The 23925-nt window shown below is 40.1% G+C and overlaps 1 pseudogene; it reads right to left on the bottom strand.

Moving 5' to 3' along the window:
- Positions 1–23074: 23074 nt before the first annotated feature.
- On the bottom strand, positions 23075–23496 carry Rps25-ps4 (ribosomal protein S25, pseudogene 4; annotated as a pseudogene).
- Positions 23497–23925: the final 429 nt, after the last annotated feature.

Below are 23925 nucleotides of genomic sequence, written 5' to 3'. Positions count from 1 at the left end.
CAATATTAGCTTATTTAGACATTAGCCATTGATTGATGCTCAAGGAAAATATTGTAAGAACATTTCTTTCTGTTTTTCACAATTTGCTACATGTTCTTTCTTTCAATTGTCAAAGGAAAGATTTACAAAACTGAAGGTTCCTTGACATTGTACTTAAAAGAGTCAGAAATATGTGTATTAATGAAGTCATACAGGGCAACGAGTTTCCAGGAAGAAAGTGAGCATTAGACCTTGAGAGAAAGTTTTAAAAGAAAATGTGGGATAATAATGCAGCCTGACCTCCAGTTAAGTCAGCTTAGATGACCTCGTAAGTCAGTCAACAAACATTAAACATTTATAGGAAAGTTCAACACACAAACTCTATCAGCAGTAAAGAAGGGTCTTTCCTGCAATCATAATATGGATGGGTCAAATGATCAACACAGAAAAAGGAAGACACACATCTTGCAGGAATGCCTAAGGCACTGATGTCTACAGGCGACAAAAAAAATAAAAAATGCTACCCTGTGATTTGTATCTACCTGGCCCAAAATACTTAATAAGCTGTTTAAGCATTCTCTCTAAATTTCTCAGTTCTCACAAAAATCTAACAGGAAAGACGCTCATCTTCAGGTATCCATACTCAAGAGCCACAGGTGTGGCAAGAAAGTAATCAAAGGAATCAGGATGATCTTAGGTCTTGCCTGGTTTGATTCATCAGGGTTCTTCCTGTCTGTCCTGTGTCTCTGTCTCTGTCTCTGTCTCTCTGTCTGTGTCTGTCTCTCTCTCTCTCTTTCCCTCCCTCCTTCCCTCTTTCCCCCACATTTCCCTGCTTTGCATTGCATCTTCTTCCTGAGCTAACTAAATCTCTCGCATGACCATGTTAAACCCATTTGGACTGTGTACATCCATGGGATAAGATTCTTTGTGTCTTTTCTGAAAGTTTGAAATAATGGAAAAGATTCAGGTTTGAGGTTAAAAAAAGACAACAAAAACAAACAAACAAACAAACAAAAAACCTGGATTCGGATTAAATTACAGTTGTATTTAAGTGATCTTAGACAAGAAGCCTTACCCATTACTTCCCCTTTTTAAACCAGACTGAAGATAGCATTCTGTCTTGTTTAACATATTTAACTTTTTGGAAGTTTTTGGAATTCTTTAACTTTCTTTTTTGAGATCATTGAGGATTTTCATGCAGATAGGAGATTTAACGCTATGTAGTTTTTACTCAAATTTCCTCCAATTACCATTGTTTGACCATATCTTTAACAAATACAGAACAATACATAGCCAGGAATTGAAGTGATACATCAACTGACCTTCTTCAGATTTCAGTAAGGTTACATGCAAATCCTAATGTGTGCACAGTGAGACTGCAATAAGAATCAAGAATCCCCTGTTAGGGGATTCCATTCCAACTATTCTCTGAGCTGCCTATCAAAACTACCTAACAACCAAGGCCCCTCCCTGACAACCGTGGATCTGTTTTCCATCTCTGCAAGCTTGCTGACTCAAGGATGTAGTAGGGCTATAGCTGGAGCTTAACTGAGGAGAACTTGTCCAGCATGCATCAGGCCTAACACCTAATCTTGAAAAAATCCTTTATAAATGGCACCTCAGAGTGTTTTCATTTTTTATAGCTAGCTCTACAAGCCAGCATAATAATCTGTCTCTAATGTGTCACATGTATCAATATTTCTTCCATATCCCTAGGTGGTATTAAATGGCCCACATGAATGAAAGTTTACATAACTGCCCACACATTAAAGAACATATTGAGACTGTTTCTACTGTTTGGTTATTATGAAAAAATTATGATAAACATTTGTGCACAGTCTTTTATGTGAATGTTAGTTCTCATTTCTCTGGGACAAATGCCCCAAAATTGGTATTGCTGAGTCATATATGAAATACATATGTAGTTTTAGAGAAACCTAGTGTTTTCTTTTCCAGAGTGACAAGACCATTTTACATTGACAAGAAAATCAATGAATGTTCCTTGTTTCTCTACATAGTCACCAGGATTTGGTGTTGGAATTTTTAAAAAATTATTATGTTAGCTATTATAATAAGTGTGTGATATTACTTTTTTCAGGTTCTTAATATCATATTTCAAATGTATTCTAATCAACATACAAGAACACATTTTACAGAATAGATGGTATAAGGGAAGAAAACAAAACAAAGAACAACAACAAAAGTTCATCAGATTATGACAAAGGTCTCTGAAACATAACACCACACTTTCCAGTGTGCACCTGAAATTAGCTCTGGAAGTGCAGAATGCTTTTTATTCTCTTCTATTAAATTTATTTATTTATTCGTGTTACATCTCAATATCAGCCCTGTTCTCCTCACACAGCCCAGTATTCCCTCACACAGATCCTTCTCCCTTTCCTCTCTCCCCTTCTTTGAGAAGGGCTAGCCAGACTCTTGGTCTTAACCCCACACAACATTGCCCCCACCATGACCCGTCAAGTCACTACAGGACTAGGCACATCCTCTCCCACTGAGGCCAGACATGGAGATCCCATTTAGAGGAATGAGATCCACAGGCAGGCAACAGACTCAGAGACAGCTCCTGCTCCAGTTATTCAGGGACCTGCATAAAGACCAAGTTACACATCTGCTAACATATGTGTGGCGGTGGCGCGTAGGTCCAGCCTGTAATTGCTCTTTGGTTGGTGATTTAGTTTCTGGAACCCCCAAGGGTCCAGGTTAATTGACTCTGTTGGTCTTTCTGTACAATTCCTATCCTCTTTGGATCCCTCAGTCCTTTTCCCAACTCTTCTGTAAAACTCCCCAAGCTCCATCTAATGTTTGTCTGTGAGTCTCTGTATCTCTTTCCATTGGCTGCTGGATGGAGCCTTTCAGAGGACAATTCTGCTAGGTTCCTGTCTGTAAGCATAACTGAGTATCAATAGTAGTGTCAAAGGACTAGTTCTTGCCATGGAATGGGTCTCAGTTTGGAGCCATATACTCTGTCTCTTCTCTATGTTTGTCCCTGTACATCTTCTAGACAAGACATATCTTGAGTCAAAGATTTTAGGGTTAGTTACTGTTCCCCTGGGAGTCCTGCCTCCCTAGAGGAAGTGCCCACTTCTGGATCTATGTTCCCCACTGCTAGGAGTCTCAGCTAGGGTTGACACCATAAGCCCCATAGGGTTTCCACCCATTCCAGTTGTTTACCACATCCTAAAGATCACCCCACACAGAAAGAGAAACATTGCTGGTGAAATTACAAACTGGTACAAACACTCTGGAAATCAATCTGGATGTTTCTCAGAAAATTGGAAATAGATCTACTTAAAGACCCAGATATACCACTCTTGGGTATATACCCAAAAGATGCACCACCGTGCTACAGGGGCACATGCTCCACTATGATAAATAGCAGTCTTATTTGTAATAGTCAGAAACTGAAAACAACACAGAAGTCCCACAACAGAAGAATGGACACAAAAACTGTAGTTCATCTACCCAACTGAATAATATTCAGCTAATTGGAAGGAGGACATCAGGAGTTTTGCAGGTAAATGGATGGAATTAGAAAGTATCATCCTGAAGCAAAGAAGTGCAGGCTGACAGGACCGGATGTAGATCTCTCCTGAGAGACAAAGCCAGAATACAGCAAACACAGAGGCGAATGCCAGCAGCAAACCACTGAACTGAGAACAGGACCCCCATTGAAGGAATCAGAGAAAGAACTGGAAGAGCTTGAAGGGGCTCGAGACCCCTTATGAACAGCAATGCCAAGCAACCAGAGCTTCCAGGGACTAAGCCACAACCCAAAGACTATACATGGACTGACCCTGGACTCTGACCTCATAGGTAGCATTGAATATCCTAGTAAGATCATCAGTGGAAGGGGAAGCCCTGGGTCCTGCTAAGACTGAACCCCCAGTGAACGTGATTGTTGGGGGGAGGGCGGCAATGGGGGGAATGGGGAGGGGAACACCCATAAAGAAGGGGAGGGGGAGGAGTTAGGGGGATGTTTGCCCTGAAACCGGGAAAGGGAATAACACTTGAAATGTAAATAAGAAATACTCAAGTTAATAAAAAAAATTTTTTAAAAAAAAGAAAGTATCATCCTGAGTGAGATAACTCAGACCCAAAAGGTCTGTACTTACCAGTAGTGGATATTGTCCAAAGAAGTACAGAATGTCCACAATTCAATCCACAGAACTCAAGAAGGTTAACAAGCTGAAGGACCCAAATGAGGATACGTTGGGAGCGATGCCCTTAAAACCCTCCATTATTGATGTTAATATTATAGTTAGAGTTAAGTATGACTGGGTTCATGGAAAATCCCCAGCCAGCTGAAGAAGACTAATACAAATCTGGTGGTCAAGATGCCCAGTGATGTGACAAACCTGTTGACTGAGAAACCAACATCCTGTTGACATCAGCTGACCACAAGTTCTCTGTGTCCTTGGCTTGTGTAGATGTTTCCCACTTCACCCCTTCCTCAGTTACCCCTGCTGTGGTATAAATTCAGCCTTGGGAAAAAATAAATTTGTCACCTTGATCAGACTCTTGTCTTGGTGTCCTTCTTCGTGTCTCTTGTCCTCCATTCTCCTCCAGGTACCCTCTGCACCCTTGTTGACTGTCCTGCAGGAGGGAACAACTGAACGGAACAAGGATGCTTCAATCCCACTTGGGGGAAAGAAGAAAGCAATCACAGGGGTTGGGGGGACCTGGGTAGGAGAGGGAACAGGGAAAGGGAAGAGGGAACATGACCAGGTATTGGGGAAGAACAGGAGTGAAGCTCTAAAGGGCAGCAGAATAAATGGACCAGCAACCTCAGGAGGTAGGAGGTGAAGGGACCCTCTAGAATGTACCAGAGACCTGGGAGGTGAGAGACTCTCAGGACTCAAAGGAAGGGACCTTAGTTGAAATGCCCAACAGTGAAAAGAGGTAACTCCACCTCCAGTAGAAAGACAGGGGCATCAAGTGGACGGATGGGGTTGCCATACCACAGTCAAAAACTCTAACTCAGAATTGTTTCTGTCTAAAGGAACTGCAGGGACAAAAATGGGAGAAGAGACTGAGGGAAAGGAGGTCAAGTGAGCAGCCCAGATTGAGATCCATCTCAAAGGGAGACTCCAAGGACTGACACTATTACCGATGCTATAGACATTATAGCATGATGTCTGTGCTTACAGACAGGAGACTAGCATGGCTGCCTCTGAGAGACCCAAGAATCAGCTGGAAGAATCAGGTGCAGATACTTACACCCAACCAATGGAGAGAAGTTGGAGACCCCTGTCATTGAATTAGGAGAAGACTGGAAGAAGTTGTGAAGGAGGGAAATCCCATAGGAAAATCAGCAGTCTCAACTAACCTGGACCCTCAACATCTCTCAGACACTGACCAACCAAGCAGCATACACTAGCTGGTCCAAGGCCCCTGACATATATACAGCAGAGGACAGCCTGCTCTGGTCTAAGTGAGAGAAGATGCACCTAAGCCTTGAGTGACTTGAGGCCCCAGGGAATGGGGAGGCCTACTGGGGTAGGAGTGGAGTTGGGACATCCTCTAGCAGAAGGAGGAATGGGATGAGGAACTGTGGGAAGGCTGCCTGGACTGTAAAAAAAGATTGCACCCACACAAACACTACCAATTTCATTTCCCTTCTCTCTCCTCTGGTCTGTCTACAAATCACCTCTCCCCATCCCAATTTCCTTTCCCATTTAGTTCCCTCTTTCCATCAACCTCTGATATCTATTTTGTTTCCCCCTTTGAGAAAAATTAAGCCATCCTCCCTTGTACTTTCCTTGTTATTTGGCTTCTATGGGTGTGTTGATTACAGCATGGTTATCCTGTTGCTTGGCTATATCTGTTTATAAGTGAGTACATACCATTCATGCCATTTTGGGTCTGGGTTACCTCACTCAAGATGATATTTTCTAGTTCTATCCATTTCCCTATAAAATTCATGATGTCTTTCCTTTTAATAGCTGAATAGTATTCAACTGTGTCATGAGTCACATTTTCTGTATCCATCCTTTAGTTGTGAGACATCTGGGTTGTTTCTAGTTTCTGGATATTATGAATGAAGCTGACATGAGCATAGTTGTGCAAGTGTCCTTATGGGATGGGGTACATCTTTTGGGTATATGTTCGAGTGGTATATCTGAGTCTTCTATTTTTCATTTTTTGAAAACTGCCAAACTGTTTACCAGAGTAGTTGTACAATTTTGCACTCCCACCAGCAGTAGAAGTGTGCTCCCTTTTCTCCACAACATCGCCAGCATGTGCGCTCCTTTGAGGTTTTTATCATAGCCATTCTGATGGATGTAAGGTGAGATCTCAGGGTCATTTTGATTTGCATTTCCCTGATGAATAAGGATACTGAACATTTCTTTACATGGTTCTCAGCTTTTTTGAGATTACTATATTGAGAATCCTCAGTTTACCACTATACTCCATTTTTATTGGATATTATTTTATTTATTTACACATCAAATATTATCCCCTTTCCCGGTATCCCATCCATAAAACCCCAATCCCATCCCCTCTACCCCTTCTTCTATGAGGGTGTTCCCCCACCCATCCACCCACCCCTTCCCACCTCTCCACCCTGGCATTCCCCTACACTGAGGGGCCCAGCCTTGGCAGGACAATGGGCTTTTCCACCCATTGATAGCCAACAAGGCCAACCTCTGCTACATATGCAGCTAAAGCCATGGTCTGTCCACATGTACTCTGGATGGTGGTTTAGTCCCTGGGAGCTCTAGGTGGTTGGTATCTTTGTTCTTATGGGGTTAAAAACCCTTTCAGCTCCTTTAATCCATTCTCTAATTCCTTCAATGAGGACGCCATTCTCAGTTCAATGGTTGGCTACAAGCATCCACCTCTGTATTTGTCATGCTCTGGCAGAGCCTCTCAGGAGACAGCTATATCAGGCTCCTGTCAGCATGCACTTCTAGGCATCAGCAATGTTTTTGGGGTTTGGTGGCTATATGTATATGGGCTGGATCCCCTTTCCTTCAGTCTCTGCTCCAAACTTTATCTCTGTATTTTTTCCTGCCACACTCTCTCCAATAGAGTCTGTGTGACTGGGCGAAAGCCTGACACTCTCACCCGAGGTGACAACTTCAAGGAAGTCAGTCTCCTAGAGGGGTAGGCTGTGCTCTCAGAAGGATACGTGCTTCACGAGTCGTGGCTGCCATGCTTGGAACATCTTTTCTTGCTATCTCATTTCTACCCTGTGTACTTTTGCTCAGGGCATGTTCTGCCCTACTATCCTCCCATGGACAAAGAAAGATCACAGAAAGTGAAATAGAGGTAACCACTGAACCTATTTTGGATTTGGCCTTTCTGTGGGAAAATGTCACCATTTACCTTATGGAATAGGGACTTTTGACTGAACTACAGCAGTAAAAATTGTTTTACCAGACCCCCTGTAAAAACATATAGCCCTTAAAAGTGGGGATGGTCAAAGACTATACATGGACTGACCCTCATAGGTAGCAGTGAATAGCCTAGTAAGGGCACCAGTGGAAGGGGAAGCCCTTGGTCCTGCCAAGACTGAACACCCAGTGAACGTGATTGTTGGGGGGAGGGTGATAATGGGGGGAGGATGGGGAAGGGAACACCTATAGAGAAGGGGAGGGGGAAGGATTAGGGGGAAGTTGGCCTGGAACTGGGGAAAGGGAATAACAATCAAAAGGTAAATAAGAAATACTCAAGTTAATAAAGATGAAAAAAAAAGTGGGGATGTTTAGACAAGAAATTATTCCAGTCACTCACTCTTATGAGTTTCCTTCATAAGACCCTGAAATCTCTAAAAAGAGGGTGCTTTGTGGCATTTCTAAGAGATTCGTGGATGGCATATGGCAATGTCTTACAGCAGGGAAATGGTGGTTTCCCCCACCATTAAGCAGGATGGGGCCACAGCATGCTCCCCTTGATCCCTTGCCATATACAGGAGTTTATGATGAATATGGGAATCCATGGATCAATCACAATGGAAAAAAGTATCATATTATTCACTCCCATCTATGGGGAAATTGGAACATTCATGACCCCAGACATATGATACATAAGAAGCCCATATATGATGAATCTAATTTAGTAGCTCACAAAGTAGAAAGAAGAAGGTTACTGTAAAATCTTAGATAGTTAACTGCTGACCACAAGTACCACTGAACGGCTTGCCAACGTGGCTACTGTCTCGCATATTAGAGATAACATCAACTTCACATGTGCCTTGCAAATGAATGGTTTACTGATTTCTTAGGGTTGGATCCAATTTATGAATATCTATTAAGAACATAGTAAAACTGTTCCTGGGAACCTTTGTCCTTTCTGTTCCTGTGTATATGCAACATTGTTTTTTGCTTTGCTTTATGATTATAAAAGTCTGATGCTTGAATAGTAAAATCGCATTCAGATCCAAGACAAACTTGCGTCTCTGTCTATTTGTCATTCGTCGACTCCTTGCCCACCTGAAACCAGTCCCCCTGGGTTGCCTCAACAGTCCATGACATCTTCCTATGAATATTTTTGTTCCCTCTTCTAAGGAGGACTGAAGCATCTGCACTTTGGTTGTCTTTCTTCTTGAGCTTCATGTGGTCTGTGGATTGTGTCTTAGGTAATCAAGGTTTGGGGCTAAAATCCACCTATCAGTGAGTGCATAACATGTGTATTTTTTGTGATCCGGTTACCTCACTCAAAATGATATTATCTAGTTCCATCCACTTGCCTGAAAATTTCATGAAATCATTGCTTTTAATAGCTGTTTTTAATAGGACTCCATTGTATAAATGGGCCACATTTTCTGTATCGATTTCTGTTGCAGGACATCTGGGTTAATTCGAGCTTTGCCTATAATAAGTAAGGCTGCTATGACCATAGTGGAGCATGGGTCTTATTATATGTTGGAGCATCTTTTCAGTATATGCCCAGAAGAGGTATAGCTGGGTCCTCAGGTAGTACAATGTCCAATTTCTGAGCAACCTCTAGACTGATTTCCAGACTGGTTGTACAAGCTTGCAATCTCACCAACATTGGAGGAGTGTTCTTCTTTCTCCACATTCTCACCAGCATTTGCTGTCACCTGAGTTTTCAATTTTGGCCATTCTGACTTGTGTGAGGTGTTATCTCAGGGTTGTTTTGATTTGCAATTCCCTGAAGAAAAAGGATATGAAGCATTTCCTGAGGTGCTTTTTGGCCATTAGATAGTCCTCAGGTGACCTCTGTACCCTATTTTTTAAATTATTTATTAGATATATTTCTTTACTTACATTTCAAATGTTTTTCCACTTCCTGGTTTCCTGTCCATAAGCCCCAATTCCCACCAGTCCCTCTCCCCAGCACAGATATTCTCTCCATACATCCCCCTTACTACCCCCACATATTTCCCTGCACTGGGGTCCAACCTTGACAGGACCAAGGGCTTCTCCTTCCACTGGTGCCCCAACAAGGCTATTCTCTGCTACATATGCAGTTGGAGCCCTGGGTCAGTCCATGTTTAGTCTTTTGGTAGTGGTTTAGTCCCTGGAAGCTCTGGTTGGTTGGGATTGTTCTTATGGGGTTGCAAGCTCCTTCAACTCTTTCAATACTTCAACTAATTTCTCCCAGGGGGTTCCTGTTCTCAGTTCAGTGATTTTCTGTTATCATTGACCACTGTATGGACATGCTCTGAATGTGTATCTGGTTCCGTTCAGCATGAGTTTTTTAGCTTCACCAATTTTAACTAGTTTGGGGGCTGTATATATATATATGGGCCACATGTGGGGCAGACACTGAATGGCCATTCCTTCAGTCACTGCTCTAAACTTTGCTTTCATATCCCCTTGTTAAAAGGGGATATTCTTTTTCCCCTTTTAAGAAGGAGTGGAAGCATCTGCATTTTGGTCATCCTTCTTCTTGAAGTTCCTGTGGTTTGTGGATTGCATCTTGGGTAATTCGAGCTTTTTGGCAAATATCCACTTATCAATGAGTGCATACCAAGTGTGTTTTTCTGTGATTGAGTTACATCAACCAGGATGATATTTTCTAGTTTTTTTTATTTGCCTATGAATTTCATGAAGTCATTGTTTTAGATAGCTGAGTACTACTCCATTGTGTAGATGTACCACATTTTTTAAAAACTATTCCTCTGTTGAAGGGCATCTGGGTTCTTTCCAGCTTCTGCTTATTATAAATAAGGCTGCTATGAACATAGTGGAGCAGGTGACTTTGTTATATGTTGGAGCATCTTTTGGGTATATGGCTAGGAAAGGTATAGCTGTGTTCTCAGGTAGTGGAATGTCCAATTTTGTGAGGAAACTCCAGACTGATTTCCATAGTAGTTGTACCAGTCTGCAATCCCACCAACAATGGAGGAGTGTTCCTCTTTCTCTACATCCTTGCCATCATCTGCTGTCACCTGAATTTTTTATCTTGGCCATTCTGACTGGTGTGAGGTAGAATCTCAGGGTTGTTTTGATTTGCATTTCCATGGTGACAAAGGATGTTGAACATTTGTTTAGGTGCTTTTTTGGCCATTTGATAATCCTCAGCTGAGAATGTTTTGTTTAGCTCTGTACCCCATTTTTTTCCAGAGCTGAGAACTGAACCCAGGGCCTTGTACTTACTAGGCAAGTGCTCTACCACTGAGCTGAATCCCCAACCCCTGTACCCCATTTTTAATAGGGTTATTTGACTCTCTGAAGTCTAACTTCTTGAGTTCTTTGTATATTTTGGATATTAGTCCTCTATCAGTTGTAGGATTGGTAAAGATCTTTTCCCAATCTGTTGGATGCCATTTTGTCTTAATTACAGTGTCCTTTGCCTTACATAAGCTTTGCAGTTTTATGAGGTCCCATTTGTCAATTCTTGATCTTAGAGCATAAGCCATTGGTGTTTTTTTTTTCAGGAAATGTTAACCCAGGGCCCATGTGTTTGAGACCCTTCCCCACTTTTTCTTCTATTAGTGTGAGTGTATCTGCTTTGATGTGGAGGTCCTTGATCCACTTGGACTTAAGTACATGGTAATAAGAATGGATCGATCTGCATTCTTCTACATGCTGACCTCCAGGTGAACCAGCACCATTTGTTGAAAATGCTATCTTTCTTACAATAGATGCTTTTAGCTTCTTTGTCAAAGATCAAGTGACCATAGGTGTATGGGTTCATTTCTGGGTCTTCAATTCTCTTCCACTGATCTGCCTGTTTCTGTAACAATACCATACAGTTTTTATGACAATTGTTCTGTAATACTGCTTGAAGTCAGGGATAGTGATTCCGCCAGAAGTTCTTTTATTTTTGAGTGTAGTTTTGGCTATCCTGGGATATTTGTTATTCCAAATGAATTTGCAAATTGTTTTTTCTCTATATATAATGAATTGAGTAGGAATTTTGATGGGGATTGCATTGAATCTGTAGATTGCTTTAGGCAAAATTGCCATCTTTACTATATTAATCCTGCCAATCCATAAGCATGGAAGATCTTTCCATCTTCTTGGATCTTCCTCAATTTCTGTCTTCAGAGACTTGAAGTTTTTGTCATACAGATATTTCACTTGCTTGGTTAAAGTCATACCAAGATATTTTATAATATTAGGGACTATTGTGAAGGGTGTCATTTCCCTAATTTCTTTCTCCGCATGTTTATCCTTTGAGTAGAGGAAGGCTACTGATTTGTTTGAGCTAATTTTATACCCCAACACTTTGCTGAAGTTGTTTATCAGGTTAAGTAGTTCTCTGGTGGAACTTTTGTGATCTCTTAAGTACACAATCATATCATCTGCAAATAGTGATATTTTGAATTCTTCCCTTCCAATTCGTATCCCTTTGACCTCCTTTCACTGTCTTATTGCTCTGGCTAGGACTTGGAGTACTATATTTAGTAAGTAGGGAGAGAGTGGGCAGCCTGGTCTAGTCCCTGATTTTAGTGGGATTGCTTCAAGTTTCTCTCCATTTACTTTGATGTTAGCTACTGGTTTGCTATATATTGCTTTTACTATGTTTAGATATGGGCCTTGAATTCCTGATCTTTACAGGACTTTTACCATGAAGGGGTGTTGAATTTTGTCAAATGCTTTCTCAGCATCTAATGAAATGATTACGTGGTTCTTATCTTTGAGTTTGTTTATATAGTGGATTACATTGATGGAATTTGTATATTAAACCATCTCTACATCCCTGGGATGAAGCCTACTTGTTCATGATGGATGATCGTTTTGTTGTGTTCTTGGATTCGGTTTGCAAGAATTTTTTTAATCTTTATTAACTTGAGTATTTCTTATTTACATTTCGAGAGTTATTCCTCTTCCCGGTTTCCTGGCCAACATCCCCCTCCCCCTCCCCTTCTCGATGGGCTTCCCCTCCCCATCCTCCCCCCATTACCACCCTCCCTCCAACAATGATGTTCACTGGGGGTTTAGTCTTCGCAGGACCAAGGGCTTCCCCTTCCACTGGTGCTCTTACTAGGCTATTCATTGCTACCTATGCGGTTGGAGCCCAGGGTCAGTCCATGTATAGTCTTTGAGTAATGGCTTAGGCCCTGAAAGGTCTGTTTGGTTAGTATTGTTGTTCATATGAGGTCTCGAGCCCCTTCAAGCTCTTTCAGTCCTTTCTAAGATTCCTTCAACGGGGGTCCTGTTCTTAGTTCAGTGAATTGCTGCTGGCATTTGCCTGTGCATTTGCTGTATTCTGGGTGTGTCTCTCAGGAGAGATCTACATCCGGTTTCTGTCGGCCTGCAGTTCTTTGCTTCATCCATCTTGTCTAATTGGGTGGCTGTATATGTATGGGCCACATGTGGGGCAGACTCTGAATGGGTGTTCCTTCTGCCTCTGTTCTAAACTTTGCCTCCCTATTCCCTGCCAAGGGTATTCTTGTTCCCCTTTTAAAGAAGGAGTGAAGCATTCGCATTTTGGTCATCCCTCTTGAGTTTCATGTGTTCTGTGCATCTAGGGTAATTCAAGCATTTGGGCTAATAGCCACTTATCAATGAGTGCATACCATGTGTGTTTTTCTGTGGTTGGGTTACCTCACTCAGGATGATACTTTCCAGTTCCAACCATTTGCCTATAAATTTCATAAAGGCATTGTTTTTGATAGCTGAGTAATATTCCATTGTGTAGATGTACCACATAATCTGTACCCATTCCTCTGCTGAAGGGCATCTGGGTTCTTTCCAGCTTCTGGTTATTATAAATAAGGCTGCTATGAACATAGTGGACCATGTGTCTTTGTTATATGTTGGGGCATCTTTTGGGTATATGCCCAAGAGAGGTATAGCTGGATCCTCAGGTAGTTCAATGTCCAATATTCTGAGGAACCTCCAGACTGATTTCCAGAATGGTTGTACCAGTCTGCAATCCCACCAACAATGGAGGAGTGTTCCCCTTTCTCCACATCCTCGCCAGCATTTGCTGTCACCTGAGTTTTTGATCTTAGCCATTCTCACTGGTGAAATCTGGTGAGGTGAAATCTCAGGGTTGTTTTGATTTGGTTTCAAGAATTTTATTGAGAATTTTTGCATCAGTATTGATAAGGGCCATTGGTCTGAAGTTCTCTTTCTTTGTTGAGTCTTTGTGTGACTTTGGTATAAGAGTAATTGTGGATTCATAGAAGGAATTTGCCAGTGCTCCGTCTCTTCCTATTATGTGGAATAGTTTGGACAGTATTGGTATGACATCTTCAATAAAGGTCTGATAAAATTCTGCACTAAACCCATCTGGTCCTGGGATCTTTTTGGTTGGGAGAATTTTAATAACTGCTTCTATTTCCTTAGGAGTTATGGGATTGTTTAGATAGCTTATTTACTCCTGATTTAACTCTGGAACTGTTATCTGTCTAGAAAATTGTCCATTTCCTCCAGAATTTCCAGTTTTGTTTAATATAGGCTTTTGTAGTTGGATCTGATGATTTTTTTTTATTTCTTCAGATTCTGTTGTTATGTTTCCCTTCAATTTCTGATTTTCTTAATTTGGACACACTCTCTGTGACCTCTGGTTAATCTGACTAAGGGTTTATCTTGTTGATTTTCTCAAAAAAAAAAAAAAAACCCAGTTCCTGGTTTTGATGATTGTTTATATAGTCCTTATCGTTTCTGCTTGGTTGATTTCAGCCCTGAGTTTGATTATTTCCTGCCTTCTACTCCTCTTGGGTTTAATTATTTCTTTAGGTTCTAGAGCTTTTACATGTGCCGTCAAGCTGCTGACATATGTTCTCTCCTGTTTCATTTTGCAGGCACTCAGAACTATGAGTTTTCCTCTTAGTACTGCTTTCATTGTGTCCCATAAGTTTGGGTAGTTATGACTTCATTTTCATTAAATTCTAAGAAGTCTTTAATTTCTTTTTTATTTCTTTCTTGATCAAGTTATCATTGAGTAGAGCATTGTTCAGCTTCCATGTGTATGTGGGCATTCTGTTGTTTTTGTTGTTATTGAAGACAAGCCTTTGTCTGTGGTGATCTGATAGGATGTATGAGATTATTTCTATCTTCTTGTATCTGTTGAGGCCTTTTTTGTGACTGACTTCCTGGTCAGTTTTGGAGAAGCTACATGAGGTGCTGAGAGGAAGTTATACTCTTTTGTTTTAGGATAAAATGTTCTATAAATATCTGTTAAAACCATTTGGTTCATAACTTCTGTTAGTTTCTCTGTGTCTCTGTTTAGTTTCTGTTTCCATGCTCTGTCCATGGATGAGAGTGGGGTTTTGAAGTCTCCCACTATTACTATGTGAGATGCAATGTGTGCTTTGAGCTTCAGTAAGGTTTCTTTTATGTATGTAGGTGTCCTTGCATTTGGAGCATAGATATTCAAGATTGAGAGTTCATCTTGGTGGATTTTTCCTTTGATGAATATGAAATATCTTTTTTTTATATAAGTTTTGGTTGAAAGTCGATTTCATTCAATATTTGAATGGCTATTCCAGCTTGTTTCTTCAGACCATTTGCTTGGAAAATTGTTTTCCAGCCTTTTACTCTGAGCTATTATCTATCTTTGTCACTGGGGTATGTTTCCTGTATGCAGCAAAATGCTGGGTCCTCTTTCCATATCCAGTCTGTTAGTCTTTGTCTTTTTATTGGGGAATTGAGTCCATTAATGTTAATAAATATTAAAGAATAGTGATTGTTGTTTTCTGTTATTTTTGTTGTTAGATATGGAATTATGTTTGCGTGCCTCTCTTCTTTTGGTTTCATTGCAAGAAGATTAATTTTTTGCTTTTTCTAGTGTGTACATTTTCTCCTTGTGTTGGAGTTTTCCATCTATTATCCTTTGTAGGGCTGGATTTGTGGAAAGATAATGTGTAAATTTGGTTTTGTCATGGAATATCTCGGTTTCTCCATCTATGTTAATTGAGAGTTTTGCTGGATATAGTAGCCTGGGCTGGCATTTGTGTTCTCTTAGGGTCTATATGATATCTGCATGGGATCTTCTGGATTTCATAGCCTTTGGTTAGAAGTCTGGTATAATTCTGATAGGTCTGCCTTTATATGTTATTTGACCTATTTCCATTACTGCTTTTAATTTCTGTACATTTGGTATGCAATATATAATGGGAGGAATTTCTCTTTTTTTAAGATTTATTTACTTATTTATTTTATGTATGTGAGTACACTGTCACTGTCTTCAGGCACACCAGAAGAGGGCATCTGATCCCATTTCAGATGGTTGTGAGCCACCATGTAGGTGCTGGGAATAGAACTCAGGACCTCTGGAAGAGCAGTCAGTGCCCCGAGCCATCTCTTCAGCCCAAGTAGTTTCTTTTCTGGTCCAATCTATGTGGAGTTCTGTAGGTTTCTTTATGGTCATGTCTTTTTTGGGTTAGGGAATTTTTCTTCTATAATTTTGCTGAAGATATTTACTGGCCCTTTAAGTTGGAAATCCTCACTCTCTTCTATATTTATTATCCTTAGTTTGATCTTCTCACTGTGTCCTGGATTTCCTGGATGTTTTAGACTAGGAGCTTTTTGCATTTTGCATTTTCTTTGACTGTTGTGTCAGTGTTTTCTTCTGCCCCTGAGATTCTCTCTTCTATCTTTTGTATTCTTTTAGTAATGTTTGTGTCTCTGACTCCTGATTTCTTTTCTAGGTTTTGTCTTCGTTTGTGATTTCTTTATTGTTTGTATTTCCATTTTCAGATCCTGAATGGTTTTGTTCAATTCCTTCACCTGTTTGATTGTGTTTTCTTGTAATTCTTTAAGGGATTTTTGTGTTTCCTCTTTAAGGGCTTCTACCTGTTTACTCTATATTGACCTGATTTTCTTTACAGGAGTTATTTATGTCCTTATTAATATCCTCTATCATCATCATGAGTTGTGATTTTAAATCAAAATCTTGTTTTTCCAGTTTGTTGGGGTGTCCAGTGCTTGCTATGTTGGTGGAACTGGGTTCTGATGATGTTAAGTGACCTGGTATCTACTGCTTAGGTTCTTGCCCTTGCCTCTTGCCATCGCTTATCTCTGGTGTTAGCTTGTCTTGCTGTCTCTGACAGTGGCTTGACCCTCCTGTAAGCCTGTATGTCAGCACTCTAGGAGACTGACTTTCTCACTCAGGGATCTGGGTACAGACAGAACTGCTCCTCAGTTCCTGTGTCCAGAGGGTTCCAGGCGGTTTTCTCTTGGGCCGGGAATGTGAACAGAAGTGGTGGTCCTACCTATGCTCTCAGGATTGTCCACACTTGTGAGAATCTAGCTCTGTCCCCATAGAAGAGCTGTGTCATAGGGTCAGCTCTGAGTGCAGGCTTATACCCCATTTTTAAATTGGATTATGTGGTATGTTGGTGTCTAACTTCTTGAACTCCTTATATAATTTGGATATTAGCCCTCTGTCATATATAGGGTTAGTAACGATCTTTTTCCAATCTGTCATTTTGCCCCATTAACCATATTCTTTGACTTTCAGATGCTCTTAAGTTTCATGAGGTTCCATTTATTAATTGTTGACCTTAGTGCCTGAGCCATTGGTGTTCTGTTCAGGGAGTCCTCTTCTATACTGACAAGTTCAAGGCTATTCTCCACTTTTCTGTTCTATTAGATTTAGTGTATCAGATTTTATGTTGAGGTCTTTGATCCCTTTACTCTTGAGTTTTTTGCAGCGTCATAACTAGGGATCTATTTGTATTTTTCTACATCCAGTTAAACCAACACTATTTGTTGAAGATGGCTTGGGCTTCTTCGTGAAAAATCAAGTGTCTTTAGGTGTGTGGATCTACTTTGGGGTCTTTTATTTGATTGCATTGATCCACCTGTCTGTTCCTACACCAATATCATGTGGTTTCCATTACTGTTGCTCTATAGTACAGCTTGAAGTCAAGGATGGTGGTTCCTTCAGTTTTTTTTTTTTATTGATCAGAATTGCTTTAGCTATCCTGGGTTTTTTGTTTTACTGTATGAAGTTGAGAATTGTTCTCTCAAGATCTGTGAAGAAGTACTGATGGGACTTGCATTGAATCTGTTGATTGCTTTTGGTAAGATGGCCAGTTTCACTATGCTAATCCTACCAATCCTTACTTTTCATGTTTCAACTACATTATCTTGATTTCACAAAGGGTAAGAAGGTATTGGTTAGTGTATTAATGCACCTACTATGATTGAAGTATTGTATGAACTTTGAGTGATACTGTGGTCACAGTTTTCACCATTACATAGATTCATATGTACCAGCATGTTTATAAAGACTTAACTCTTGGCCAGTCAACTACACCACAAAGCCACAAACTTTCTCTTTTTGAGGCATCTGTTTTTCCTAGTGTTGAATACATTTTTCTGATGGCAGCAGGGCTTCCTGTATTAGTTGTATTAGTTGAATTTGTTCTTTGGCAGCTTCAAATGTGTATATAATACATACATATGCTTCTCATCTCTACTTCTCGTTTCTCTACTTCTCACCACCCTCCCTCTCTCTTCCCTACAAACTTCTTTCTCAAATTCATGTCTATTAGTTTTGGTTTTGCCAGCCGGTGAGAGTTTTAATTTTCATTTTGATGAAGTGATATTCAGAATCTGAAAAAATCTCTTCTGTCTACTTTCCAATGAGATTATGTGCTTTACTCTTGAATTTTGAAGTCCTTTACACATTCTATATATTGGCTCTGTGTTACTTTTGTGGTTTGGAAATTTTTACGTGCCATCTGTAGCACACTTTCTATCCTCTTTATAGAATCATTTGTAGAGTGACAGCTTTGAATTTTTATGGGATCTAGCCTATCAGATTTTGCTATAAGGATCAAGTATGCAGATTTTCTCCTCTAGTGTAAGCATTCTTATCTTAAGCAAAACAATCCAGATGTTAGCTGTCGAATCTCCCCAACAGCTACATTTATTTGGTGTTATTTTGTCCTTCTAAGAAATGTATAGGGTCAAACCCTAAATCAGTTGCTCTCTAACCTACCATCCTGGAAATCCAGGGTAGAGAGGCTCATTTTTCAAAAGACACAGAGAGTTAAAGTGGTGTGCTAGTGTTTGAAATACTACTAGAGGGTGCTGACTGCACTCCTACTGGGTGTTAGCTTTTCTGGTTTTAGAGAAGCATAATCAATAAAGCTGGGTTCCTTTTATGAAGGAGCTAAAAAAATCAATGCAAGAGAATGACATCAGAAACGCATGAAAACTCACCACTTCTCCATTTGACATAAAATGACAGTTTTCTCAAAGTCATCAGGCACTTATTGAACAGTGTATACTAGCCATTATAGACATGAAAGCTAGCCTGTGCATAGGTCCTTTTCTGAGAAGCTTAGTTTCAAAAAGAAAGAGAGAGAGAGAGAGAGAGAGAGAGAGAGATAAGAATCAGGCATAACATGAGAATAAAATGATTGATTGATAGAAAAAAAAGCAATGCACTTGAAATTGGAAGAATCTCCATTTTCATAAATGCTACCTGCGTGAATTTGGGTAAATTACCTCTATCTGTTGTTAAGCCTCAGACATCTCGCTTGAAAAAAGGAAAAGTTAACGCATTATTCAAGGTTTCTGTATGAGAATTAAGCTAGCACACCTGAGACAGTCTTCATAAAGTCAACAATATTTGGTGACGGATAGGAAATGAAGTGTTGAGAAGAGTATGTGCAAGGACCCAGGTGTCTGGCCTCTTGAAGGACACCTGAGATGTTGTCATCTTGTCATATGTCTATGGATTCATTCTAATTTATTTGTTTGTTTTCCATGCTCATTGAGCAACTACAGACTGCATACACACACTAGAGGACTGCTTTCTTGGGTACATTTGGCCAGTGGTGGAGGCAAAATAGAAGGTGTGAAAGAGGAGAAGCAACTGTGGCCCAGCAGTCTAAAGGTGAACACAGAAAATATAAAGCTGGAGAATAATCCAAAGCTAGGACTCAAGTTAAGTCTGAAAATGCCTAGTCATTGGCAAGTTTGGTGACATAAGTTACAATGTTTCAAGATGTACAAGTGAGCAGTAGAAATTTCAGAACTTGGGGATGGCTCAGCAGTGAAGAACCCTAGTTGCTTTTCTAGAAGTCCTGAGTTCAATTCCCAGCAACCACAGCGTAGTTCAAAACCATGGATAGGGAAATCTGATGCCCTCTTCTGGCATGCATATGCATATGCAGCAGAACACTCATGTAATTACATAATCAAAAATTAAAATAAATAAATAAAGATACTTCTCAAAAAGATCAAAACTTTTCTATAAGCTCAATGGGTAAAGGTGTTCGCTGACAAATCTGTCCACCTAAGTTCAGTCCCTAGAACAAACATGGTAGAGGATGAAGATGAGACCTTGCTCCTGAAGTTTGTACATAGCGTCACAGCACATAGGTACCCATGCATACAACGCGCAAACACACACACACACACACACACACACACACACACAGATACATACATACATACATACATACATACAGACATACATAGATAGATAAAGTCAATGAATAATTTCTAGTCTGTGAAACCTGAGCCCTTTCAGGCTGCAGTCTGAGCTCTCCTTTTTAATTCAACTCCAGTTTCTTTTCTTCTGCTATAGGTCCCCTTCAGAAAAGTGATGGACACATCTAAATGTGTAATCTATAAAGAAAAGTTCCACAGCAAACCATGCTCTTCTGGACTTGACTCAATGCCCCATACCCATAGAGTCTCATGTATGTCAAAGGTAATTTTCCATTAACAAAACCTCTTACCATGTATGAATCTATCAGATTCCTTTACATTTTTTTGAATGAAGAAACTCACATGCAAGTTTCTGAGACATTTGACCAAAGTTCTCCAGCTAGTTAGTGGAAAATGTGAGGATTCTAATTCACTTCCCTTGACTCCTAAGCCAGCGCTTTCCCAAGTATTAATGGAGAAGAGCCAGTCTCCTCTCACCGCATCTGCCTTCTACAATCAGCTTTGTAGGCTGAGTGGTTCAATATTCTGAAAAGCTTAGAGAAACTACCTAAATGTTATAAAGTTCTGGGAAAAAATGGATGCTACCTAGAAAGAAATTGCATGTGAACTCTTAGAGTGGGCTAAGCTATCAATTTGTGCCTCCAAAAGACAGGGTGGCACTGAGACTTTTCATCCCTTAATGGTTTAACATTCGATCAATATTTTGTTTTGTATTTATGAGAATGGCATTGTCAACTTAACTGCCAAGCATATGCACTTCCACTCATTTGTTTGATTTCTTCAGGAAATGTCAGAGTTAATTTTTAAAGTGTGGTATATATGATCAGTCTGAAATTACTGAGGACCTCAAGAGATAGGAATCTGAGACTTGGAACTGAAAAACCCCAGCCCTACTTTGCTCTTGTTGTCACAGAACAAAGAAAATATGGTTAGAATGACCCTGTGTAGATCTTCAATTGTTTTTTTTCTGTGGAGAACAATTTGCTATTATCTCTTGTCTCTAGTAGCTGTCATCTGCCCAGGGAATTGATTAATAGAGTGTATAAAGTGAGGGCATCTGTGAATTAGCCAGTGATTCAGACCTATTAGAAGGTCACATCTCATTTTTTATGCCTCATTTGGAAATTTGAAATGTTAACAATGTAGGGAGCCCAATACAAATTACTTTTTAGCCATTAATTTAATACTGACTTCATAATTTAAGGATAAATGCATTCCTGATTATTCCTTAAACCTTTAAATTCCTTATAAACATTGTGCTGTTATTTTCTTAAGGCAACACTTGTAACTAATTTTAAAAGGATTTCAGTTATTACTTGTTCCCACTGAAAATTAGTTAAATCAAATCCTTTATATTTTAACTTGCACTTACCAACTTAACATAGCTGATGGTCATTCACATAATGCTTCCTCTCAGCATGCTCAGAAGTGAAACCTGGGAATAAGGTTATTACCCGGATGACAATGTATCCAACAATGAATCAGTAGATTTTATTTTCAAAAGGGAAGATGAGAAATGGTAACTGCAGGAAATTAACAGTCTTTGCCATATCCAAGTTGCCTCTGTTGAATTAAGCTGGTGCCTGGTCCTTCCTAACCTTAGTCTCTTCCCCTGTGGTACAGCTCCTGTTCGTAAGTTTCCTAGCTTACACCTAGCTGGGTTTCCTACGTGCTTATATATTTCTGATAGAACAGGATTACAGGGATTGCCACTCACTCAAAGCAGTGAACTATGGTATGTAGTGATTTTCTTCAGAGCTATTTTAATACAGGTCTTAAAATGTGGTGGATTTTCAAACCTATCATTCTCTGAAGTGGTCATGGTTTCAGAAAACTAAGGAACATGACAGAAATTGGAAAACTAAGGTGAGGTCAAAATTCATCATTTTAAAAACAAAGTCCTCACTAAAGCTACCACGATTGTCTTAGTTTTGAAGGGTATTCTGGTGCCAGACTTGGGCCGTGAAAGGAAAGCTTTATGTAACAGTGGACGAGTTTATTTTACAGCTATATACATTTAACCACAAATCAGACTTAACCCAGAAAAACCAGCCTATTTTCTTAAAGGCCTTTGATATTTTCTAAAAGATCACATTTCCAAATTACTTTTAGCTCAGGGGATTTTTTTCTCTATCAATTTTGCTTGGCATTTGAAAAAGTTATTTCTTATGGTAGCTTAATAAATCTTTCATTTTTTTCTCTATCAATAACCTGAGCTCAAATACAGGAATGAGAAGCAAGGTAGATTGCGAAAGGCAAGGAGGACTAAAGCAAGGGTAAAGGATAATAGAACGGTGAGTTTCCGCTCCTATGTCCCAAATGAGTCTTCATTTTTAAAATATACATCATTCAAACCACTCTCCATCATCCTTCCCAACTTCTATCTCAATGGGAATTTGACACATTGTTCTCAGGGATTTTTGCTGCTATTTCATATTTTTAAATATGATAATTAAAACATTCAATTTTATTTTTTAAAGGATCACTTTTCTAGACTCAGCAAGAGATAGACGGCATTTGTGGGGTTGTCCTCACTTCCTTTCTGAATGGTCGGTGGCCTGCAGGTATATACACCCTGACCTGGTGTAACTGAGGGTATCCGGAGACTATGCACCATTGTCTGTATGAACATGTAGCATAAAGGGAGAACATGTGTCTCCCTTTCTAAGGGAGAGCTCAAGACGTTCTCATTAGGGTCCCAACAGCATCTACAGTTCCAACCAGACTTTCAAATGTATCCTCTGCTCTTTTCTGAATTCTTAAGGATTCCACTCTTCCTTTGAAGAAACAGTCCCTCCCTCCAAGGCTCCATTCTGTGTCTGTGAGAGACATGGTGGGAAACCAGAGAAACCAGGATGGAAATGGTAGATGGCAAACAGAGAGAAGATCCAAAGGTCAAAATGTGCGGTCTCTTCTGAGGGCAGCCTCCTGCCAGACTCACTTCGTGAGATTTGTTTCTCTTAGGGGAATGGTGTTTCTGCTTATAAAGTGTATTCGGGACCCAGTTCATCAAGATGTATATTGAGGGACGGGGAGCTGGAGATGCAGTGCTATTGGAAGAGCTCTTGCCTAACTAACATGGACACAGCTTAGCTCCCATCCTCAACAACCCCTAAAGCTGGACATGATGTGTATATATTTTTAACATTAGCAGCAGCAAGAGGTGAACGCAATAGGCAGGTGATTCAGAAACCCAAGGTCATTTTCTTTCTTCCTTCCTTCCTTCCTTCCTTCCTTCCTTCCTTCCTTCCTTCCTTTCTTCCTTTCTTCCTTTCTTTCTTTCTTCCTTTGACTCAATAAAGTTTAATTTTCCCAAATGTGCAGCTGATTGAATCTGTCCATGCATCTTCACCAGCAGCTGGGGCATCTCCACCCTTTGTTTCTGGTATAAATTACTTGGGCTCTGTGCTTTGAAACCAGCTTGATAAGTCCTTTACTAAGTAGCTCCTGAAGGGCTGCCCTGGCCAAGGAACCTCGAATCTTCAGTCTCTCGGAGACCACAGCTGGAGTAATAAGCTTATAGTTGGGAACTACCTTACAAAGTTTGTCGTAAGTAGCTTTGTCAAACAGGACGAGATTGTTCAGCTTGTCCCGAACTTTGCCTTTGGACCACTTCTTCTTTTTGGCCTTGCCACCAGATTTATTTACTGGGTTTTTGTCTTTTTTTGGCCGACTTTCCGGCATCTTTCCTCTTCTTGTCGTCTTTGGGTGGCATGGCAAAGTTCAGAGAGTAGTGCGGACCACTGCATCCACACTGAGATGTCGGGGAAAAAAGGCCAAAGGTCATTTTCTACTCCACAGTTAGTTCCCTTCCAGATGGTCGTACAATAGACTCTGTCTCAAAAAAATGTTTTGGGTAGAAACTCTGCATATACTTATACACAAAATTGTAAACTTTCTGGGAACAGGGGCCATTATTCCTTCTCTCTCATGCACCTTGTGTATAATAAACATACCATAAAAAATTTCACAAAGTTTTATTAAATAGAATGAAGCGTAAGAATTAGACATGTTGTATATTGTGTGTTTATCAGGACATTTGACATTTATTTAAAACCCTATTTTTCTGATGTATTAAACAACCAAAACCTCACTTGGGCTTCAAGAATAATACAAAATATCAAAGTCAATTAAATTTGCTGCT

This window comes from Rattus norvegicus, chromosome 4, assembly GCF_036323735.1.
Source record: "Rattus norvegicus strain BN/NHsdMcwi chromosome 4, GRCr8, whole genome shotgun sequence".
NCBI classification, from domain to species: domain Eukaryota; kingdom Metazoa; phylum Chordata; class Mammalia; order Rodentia; family Muridae; genus Rattus; species Rattus norvegicus.
The sequence above is the reverse complement of the archived record's forward strand: the minus strand, read 5'-3'. Positions and strand labels throughout refer to the sequence as shown.